Below are 9,466 nucleotides of genomic sequence, written 5' to 3' on the forward strand. Positions count from 1 at the left end.
CTATCATACTACTTTGCTACTAAACACTTTGCTGCAGATACTAAGTTATCTAGGTGTGGTTGAATTGACAACTCAACTGCTAATACTTGAGAATATTATTTGGCTCCCCTTGTGTCGAATCAATAAATTTGGGTTGAATACTCTACCCTCGAAAACTGTTGCGATCCCCTATACTTGTGGGTTATCAAGACTATTTTCTGGCGCCGTTGCCGGGGAGCATAGCTCTATTCTTTGAGTCACTTAGGATTTATATCTGCTAATCACTATGAAGAACTTCAAAGATCAAAGAACTAAAACTTATCCCTCAACTATGAGGGGAGGTAAGGAACTGCCATCTAGCTCTGCACTTGATTCTCCTTTTGTTATGAGTAAGCTTGCGAAGCCTAAACCTGCTACTGCTATGAATTCTGATATGTCGCATGTTATTGATGATGCCACTTCTACTATGCATGATACTTATGATGAAACTACTTCTATGCTTGATACTACTGTGCCATTGGGTGAATTTCTTGATGAACAACTTGTTAGAGCTAGGGAGAATGAAATTATTGAAACTGATAATATTGATGATAGTGATGATGAAGGTTCTCCCCCTAACTATCAATTGCCTGTTGTTCCTGAGGGTTATGTTATGGATGAAGAAACTGCTAGAGATTTTCTTGCTTGCAATGATAGATTAGATCTTAAGAAATTTTTAGCTAAGCTGAAACAGAAAACTCTGAATGCTAGAATGGAATATGACCCTGCTTTTGCTACTTCACCTATCTTTGTTACTAATAAGGATTATGAATTCTCTGTTGATCCTGAGATAATTACTTTAGTTGAATTTGATCCTTTCTATGGCACTGAATCTGAAACTGTTGTGGCACATCTTACCAAGTTGAATGATATAGCCACCCTGTTTACTAATGATGAGAAGTCCTACTATTATTATATCCTTAAGATATTTCTGTTCTCATTAAAGGGTGATGCTAAAACTTGGTTTAATTCTCTTGATCCTGGTTGTGTGCGTAGTCCCCAGGATATGATGTATTACTTCTCTGCTAAATATTTCCCTGCTAATAAGAAACAAGCTGCCTTGCGGGAAATATATAATTTTCTGCAAATCAATGAAGATAGTCTCCCACAAGCTTGGGGGAGGCTTCTCCGATTACTTAATGCTTTGCCTGATCATCCTCTTAAGAAAAATGAAATACTTGATATCTTTTATAATGGACTAACTGATGCTTCCAAGGACCACTTAGATAGTTCTGCTGGTTGTGTTTTCAGGGAAAGAACAATCGACCAAGCTAAATTGTTATTGAATAATATGTTGACTAATGAAAATAATTGGACCGTTTCTGAGCCAATTCTTGAGCCAATTGAGCCAACTCCTGAGCCTATTCCAAAACCAAATCCGAAGAAGAGGGGTGTTTTATTTCTCAGTCCTGAAGATATGCAAGAAGCAAAGAAATCAATGAAAGAAAAAGGTATTAAAGCTGAAGATGTTAAAATGTTACCTCCTATTGAAGAAATACATGGTCTTAATATACCTCCTGTTGAAGAAACACATTGTCTTGATAACCTGACACGGGTAGTGAAGGTAAATTCTCTCAATAGATATGATAAAGTTGAAATCCCGTCTACTAAATTTGCTAGCCAGTGCTTAGATGAATTTGATGTCTTTTTGGATAAACAAGCAAATTTTAATGATTATGTTAGTAGACAATTGAAAAATAATGCTTATATGATTGGACTCTTGAGTGATTATATGTCTAGAGTTAAGGGTGAACTTAAACTCACTAGTAAACATGTTTGTATGGTCACCACTCAAGCTGAACAAGTACTTAAGGCTCAGAATGAATTGCTTGATGAATTAAATAATAAACATGACTTTGTTGTTAGAGTGGCTACTAGAACTGGTAAAATGACTCAGGAACCTTTGTATCCTGAAGGCCACCCTAAGAGAATTGAACAAGATTCTCAGAAAAATAACCTAGATGCTCCTAGTTCTTCTAAAAAGAAGAAAAAGAAAAATGATAGGACTTTGCATGCTTCTACTGAACCTAATGAAGAAACATCTGAGAATCCTAATGACACTTCTATCTCTGATGCTGAAACACAATTTGAGATGAACATGAACCTAATGATAATGCTAATGATGATGTTCATGCTCAACCTAGTAATAACAATGGTATAGAAATTGAACCTGTTGTTGATCTTGATAACCCACAATCAAGAAATCAACGTTATGATAAGAGAGATTTTGTTGCTAGGAAACATGGTAGGGAAAGAGAACCATGGGTTTAGAAACCCATGCCTTTTCCTCCTAAACCGTCCAAGAAAAAGGATGATGAAGATTTTGAGCGCTTTGCTGAAATGATTAGACCTATCTTCTTACGCATGCGCTTAACTGATATGCTTAAATCAAACCCTTATGCTAAATACATGAAAGATATCATTACAAATAAAAGGAAAATACCCGAAGCTGAAATCTCCACCATGCTTGCTAACTATACTTTTAAGGATGGAATACCTAAGAAACTTGGTGATCCCAGAGTACCTACTATACCATGCTCCATCAAAAGAAATTATGTTGAAACTGCTTTATGTGATTTAGGAGCCGGTGCCAGTGTTATGCCTCTTTCCTTATACCGTAGACTTGAATTAAGTAAGTTGACACCTACTGAGATATCCCTGCAAATAGCTGATAAATCAACTGCTATACCTGTCGGCATTTGTGAGGACGTGCCTATTGTTGTTGCAAATGTTACTATCTTAACAGACTTTGTCATTCTTGATATCCTCGAGGACGACAGTATGTCGATTATCCTTGGTAGACCCTTTTTAAATACTGCAGGTGCTGTTATTGATTGCAACAAAGGCAATGTCACCTTTCATGTTAATGGAAATGAGCATACGATACACTTTCCGAGGAAACAACCTCAAGTTCACAGTATAAATTCTATTGGGAAAATTCCATCAATTATATTTGGAGGTTTTGAATTTCCTCTTCCTACTGCAAAGAAAAAGTATGATATTCTTATTATTGGGGATGTTCATATCCCCGTTGAGGTAACCTAGTGTCACTTTGAAATTTCTCTGATTTTATGTGATTCGAAATGAGTTTGTTAACAAGACTTGATCAACCTTGTTAGTGGATTCCTTTTGATGATCATGAGATGGATGAAACTAGAAGGCACCACCTTCTGTACCCTCTCTTTACTTCCTCTTAATTAGAATAAATAAAGTAGAAATAGTATATTTTGTCTGTTTTCTGAATTATCCATGCAATAAAAATATCCCGAAAATAAAAGTTCTCCAAATACCATGCCAATTTAATATGATTTTTCTGGAATATTTGAGAATATTTGACACTGAGAACACAACAGGGGGAGCAAGCACCTGGCCACGTGGGTCCAGAGTGCGCCCACCCCTACAGGGCACGCCCCCCTGCCTCATGGACCTACGGTGGCTCCCCTCCACTTATTCCTGCACCCACACACTCCATCTTCCTCCCAAAAAAAATCCCCATCCAGCTCAAGCACGAGTTCTAGCTCGTTTTGCTGTGATTTTCAATCTCCTTGCTCAAAGCTCCATTCACAAAACTGCTTTGGGAGATTGTTGCTTGGTATGTGACTCCTCCAATGATCCAATTAGTTTTTGTTCTAGTGTTTTATTCATTGCAAATTCTTGCTGCCTTGGTGACCCTGTTCTTGAGCTTGCATGTTAAATTTATGAGGTCCCAAGTAATTCTAATGCATGATATAGGCTCTAGGCACTTATCGGAGTAGTTGCTATCAATTATATTGAGTTTGTTTCACTTTTATTTTGAGTCATTAATTTTTTAGAAATATTGCAGAAAAAGAAATATGTTCAGGAAATGTACCAAGGGGGTTCTTCAAGGAAGAAAGGACCCCGACTCGCTATACGTGAGCTGGACGACAAACCACCAAGGGAAGCTGATGTGCGGCCCTGTGAATGGCTGTTAGAGCCGTTTATGGTTGCAGCGGGTATCGAGGATGAATTTGATGCATATGTGCGTAATGCTGACCTTGAGGAATTCATGCAAGATAGTGCCCGCAATACCAGTACTTAACTGATTCATTTGTGAGAAGGTTTAAATTTACATCCTCGCGCAATTCTCATAGTGTCCTGTTTGATATTTATGATATATCATACACCATGGACCTAGAAGATTTTACTACTGCTTTCAAACTCCCGCAGTGGGGAAGTGTTAATGAACCTAGTAAATCTGAATATAAAGACTTTCTTGCTAGTATCACTGTGGGAGAATCTAGGGAAATAGCACAAGCTACCATAGGGAGCATTCATTTTCCTTCTATACATTATTTTGCTCTCTTCATTGGTAGATGCATTAATGGTAAATATGAAGCATGTCACATGTGTGTTCCTGATCTTTGTGTTCTCAAGAGTGCTTTATTAGGTGATAAACAATACAACTTGGGGGCAATTGTTGCACATAGGTTGCATCATAATGGTTTAGCTGGAGATCTTTTTGGAGGAATTTATGCAACCCGTGTGGCTAATTATCTTGATATACCTATACATGGAAATGATACGGAGTTGCTTCCCGCCTATCTAGATTATAACACCATGGTTAGTCATCATTTTCTTGAGAGGAATGACCAATTCCTCCAATATCGACTAATCTTTGTCAGACGTCGTGCTATCCATATTACTCTCCCTGCTCCTACCCTTTTTGATTATCAGGCAGAAAGAAGATATGTTATAACCAGGGAGGAGGCAAACGAGTATGAGAGGAGGGTGAAAGCAGCTTGCCGCCAGGCTGCAGCTCAGGAGGCAATGACTGCGGCATCTCAGTACGACCCCAGTTACAACTACGGATATCAGCCAGGCTACCCATGGCCATAGACCAACTTAGGCCAAAAGCCTAAGCTTGGGGGAGTACGTATTTCCCACCGACTTTACATTCATGTTCACACACTCATTCTAATGCCGGTGTTCATACTCTTTCATTGTACTATCCATGTTAGTTTAATTTCTTTTTCCTACTTTCTTCTTGTGTGTTAGATTAAACCTTAAAGAAAAACCCAAAAAATTAGTTAGTTTAATTTCCATGCTTGTAGTAATAATTTAAAAGAAAACCCAAAAAGATTTCTCGTTCTTCTTTTGCTTGTTGGGAGATTTCTCGTGTAAATAGTTTTATTTCTTTTCTTTTCTTTTCTTTGGGGGTCAAGAGTAGAAGACCATAATGAATATGTCTAGTGGCTCTTATATGTATGATTGTTGATTTAATCAAGAGCCCATATTATCTTGTCTTCTCCCTTGAATTGAATGCTTGATTCCATCTTAGTCCAATGCACGTGCACTCTTATTATTATACACATCGTCCGGTCGTGCAAGTGAAAGGCAATAATGATGATATGTGATGAAATGATTGGGATGAGAGAAGCTGGTATGAACTCGACCTCTTTTGTTTTTGTAAATGTGATGAGTTCATCGTTCCTGATTCAGCCTATTATGAATAAACATATTTGCAATGACAATTAGATATTATAGTTGCTTATGCCATGCTTCATTAGCTAGGAGCTTATAATGGTTTACCTTGCGTGCCAACATGCTATTAAAATGGTTGTGATGTGGTATGATAAGGTGGTATCTCCTTTAAATGAATTGAGTGACTCGACTCGGCACATGTTCACGCATGTAGTTGAAACAAAAATCAACATAGCCTTCACGATATTTATGTTCATGGTGGATTATATACTACTCATGCTTGCACTTGGTGTTGATTAATTTTAATGCACGTTCATGACTGTTGTCGCTCTCTCAGTTGGTCGCTTCCCAGCCTTTTGCTAGCCTTCACTTGTACTAAGCGGGAATACTGCTTGTGCATCCAAACTCCATAAACCCCAAAGTTATTCCATATGAGTCCACCATACCTTGTCGGCTGTGAAATTAGAGCCATTATCGGTGATGATGATGTGGGGGATACTGTAATGGTGCACAACCCTTGATATGAAGTCTATCACTGTTTTCTTCAGGATGATGCTCTGCGGTATTGGTAATGGGGATATCCTTGCCGCTCTTGGCCACCTGCCAAAGTATCCAACATGCTCTAAGGCTATGTGTTGGTATGGTATCCGACGTGGCATGAATTTTGCATGGCCTGTTGAGCCATCCCTCCAATATGGTTCCACGCCCTGTAGTCGGCTTTGGTTTCTTTACAATTGGATCGGGTAACTTTCGAGAGTACACCCTTTTGGTTCGGACGAGGGGTTTAGTGAGAGCCGGAGGATCCCATAATGATGCTTGGGTTTTCCAGGCGCTTTCCATCACATAGTACTTCTATACTATGGCCGCCAAGTCAGCGAAGTGTGATATGTCACGGCGACTTATGGCGTTGAGGATTCCCTTGTCCGTGCGATTTTTGCAAAAGAATGAGATTGCGTCTTCATCATGATAGTCCTTAACCTTGATCATTACAAGGAGGAACCTAGCCCAAAAGTGGTGTACTGTCTCTTGGGACTGTTGTCTGATTTGGGAAAGATTGCTTGTATCTGGGTGGGTGGGTGGATTTAAATCCGAACCCTGACCCAATCCGAGACTCAGAGGATGAGGAGCTTCCGAACTTAGTAGTTCGGGTTCCGGGGTGCTACCCAATTTTTCTGGCTCGCTGTCCGATTCTAGATTCGGAGTTTGGGGCATGTCCTCCCGCGAGCGGGTGTCCGGCTCAGTGATCTTGGGAATCTGGACATAGTTCATCCTCAATATAGAGGAAGAGTTGCTACATTGCTCCTCCACCACCGCTATTTGTAGGGTGATTGGTGGAGAGTTAATCTCTCTTTGATCGGGTTTCAGCCCAATCCGATCATAGTCCGTAGCGACTCCCAGAGCGGCGATGCGATCTAGGAGTTTGTTCAAGGACGATACCTCCATCGGATCCATCTGCTCAGCGTATTCCGAACTAACGTGGAGACTATTTTCGATGACCCAAGAAGTCATCATCGGTACAGTGGCCGAACGGGCGGTCATAACAAAGCCGCCTAGTCGGAGGGTTTGGCTGGAGGCCAGGGCTCCCTCGGAGGTGATGTTGTCCTTGATAACAAGGCGAGCCATCAAACCTTTTTTCAACGTCACAATGGAACTCTCAATGAAAGCACCAAAGTCGGTGTCAAAACCGGCGGATCTCGGGTAGGGGGTCCCGAACTGTGCGTCTAAGGCTAATGGTAACAGGAGGCGGGGGACACGATGTTTACCCAGGTTCGGGCCCTCTCGATAGAGGTAATACCCTACTTCCTGCTTGATTGATCTTGATGATATGAGTATTACAAGAGTTGATCTACCACGAGATCATAGAGGCTAACCCTAGAAGCTAGCCTATGATTATGATTGTTCTTGTCCTACGGACTAAACCCTCCGGTTTATGTAGACACCGGAGGGGGCTAGGGTTACACGGAGTCGGTTATAGAGAAGGGAATCTACATATCTGAATCGCCATGCTTGCCTTCCATGCAAAGGAGAGTCCCACCCAGACACGGGACGAAGTCTTCTATCTTGTATCTTCATAGTCCAACAGTCCGGCATAAGTATATAGTCCGGCTGTCCGAGGAGCCCCTAATCCAAGACTCCCTCACCTAGCGCCTGGCCTCGCGAGCAGCCAGGGCGTCCCTTATGCAGCACTGGAACGCCACAACTGCGCTCCTCAGGCCGAAGGGCATGCAGACATAGCTGTGGGGTGGACCCTCACATCGGCCAACACGAGACGGCCAGAAGAGCTGCCGAGATGCGGTCTTGTTGAGCCTTGGGATGTCGATGCAGACGTGGAACTCCTTACCCTCGCTAGGACAGTGAGCCGCACCTCGCGGAGGGTGGCGATCGCCTTGCAAAACCCTTGCCTCTTCAATCTCCTCGATTGCCTTGCTGATGAACTCCTGAACGACTGGCGCCTTCCGCTTGACGCCTTCTCCCGGGAAGCATGCGCTGAAGCGCGCCTCCACATGGTGCCCGAGCACCTTCCTCGCGACGCTGGCTAGGTCTAAGGCCCTCCTGAGGAGAGCCCCCGAGCCCAGCCTGAGAGGGGCACCGGGCACGCCTTCCTATGCGATAGGTGAAGGCGCCCCATCCAGGGACGCGAGGCTCAATGCAGCATCCTCGGGCGATGCTTCCTCGCGAGATCCCTGGCACAGCTGCAGCTTCTTCGTCTTGGGGGCAACCTCAGGAGGGAGGACACTGCCCTCATCTTCAGGGTTCTCAACTGCCGCAGCCTGGTAGGTGCGCTCGAGGGAGCACACCGCGACCTTTTCATGGCAAGCGACCGTGATGACGTCGCCGCTCCCTGGCATCTTGAGGATGTTGTAGCCGTGGTGCATCGCTGCCATGAACTTGGCCAGTGCTGGGTACCCTAGGATGGCGTTGTATGGCAGGAGAATGTCGGTGATGTCGAAGTCGATGAGCTTGGTGTGGTAGTAGTTGCGTTTGCAGAAGGTGACAGGGAGGCAAACCTGCCCTATGGGTGTGTGGAACCATCGGTCACTCCTGAGAATGGCTTGGTCAGCTGAAGCTGGTAGTACGACACTTGGAGCCTATCGAATGTTTGAACATAGAGAACATTGAGCCCTGATCCACCATCGATGAGAGTCTTGGTGACGACCACGTTGCTGATGACGGGCGAGCAGAGCATGGGGAGCGCGCCGGCAATGGCCACGCACTTGAGCTGATCTGAGGAGCTGAAGGTGATGTCGCATTTGGACCACCTTAGCGGGCGAGTTGCTTCGGGCTTGGGGAGCGCCACGTTCACCTCGCACGCGAACTGCTTGAAGATGAGGTGAGAAGCTGGGGCCTGTGAGCCGCCTAGGATGCAGGCAATGGCTCTAGGCTCCTAGAAGCCCCCAGCTCCCTTGTCCTGGTGATGGACTTCATTCCTTCTTGGTGGTGGAGGCAGTGGAGGAAGACCGGCATTGCCCTGAGGGCGATCCTCACGAGGCTGGTCCCTCCAAGCGCCCTCGCGAGGTTGGCCCTGCCAACGGTCCTCCCGAGGATGGTCGCATCACTCCTGACGATGGTCATGTCCGTCCCAGTGTCCTCCACCTCGGCCACCTCTCCGGCAGTAGCCTCAATCGTTGCGCTCAGGGCGTCGATCGAGGCACCCGTCACAGAGGGCCCTGAGCTCCTGGCAGCCGTTGGTGTTGTGGCTATGGACGTTGTGGAAGACGCAGAACGGTCGATTGCTCTGGGATGACTTTGGGTGGTCGCAGCCGCGCTTCGTCTCTGGCTCGGTCATGAGCACGACCGGCCCCTTGCGCTTCACATCCTTGGCCTTGGCCTTCTTGTCTTCTGGGTCAGCATCGGGGAGCTCGAGGAGGGAGAGGCGCCCTTCCTCAGCCCTCGCACACTTGTTCACCATATTGAACATCTCCAGGGCTGTGCAGAGCTCCTCATGGATGGAGAGTTCCTCCTTCATCTTGGCGTCGCGGACGCCATCAGTGAACGCTGAAACGAT

The sequence above is a fragment of the Triticum aestivum genome, chromosome 2B, assembly GCF_018294505.1.
Source record: "Triticum aestivum cultivar Chinese Spring chromosome 2B, IWGSC CS RefSeq v2.1, whole genome shotgun sequence".
NCBI classification, from domain to species: Eukaryota; Viridiplantae; Streptophyta; class Magnoliopsida; order Poales; family Poaceae; genus Triticum; species Triticum aestivum.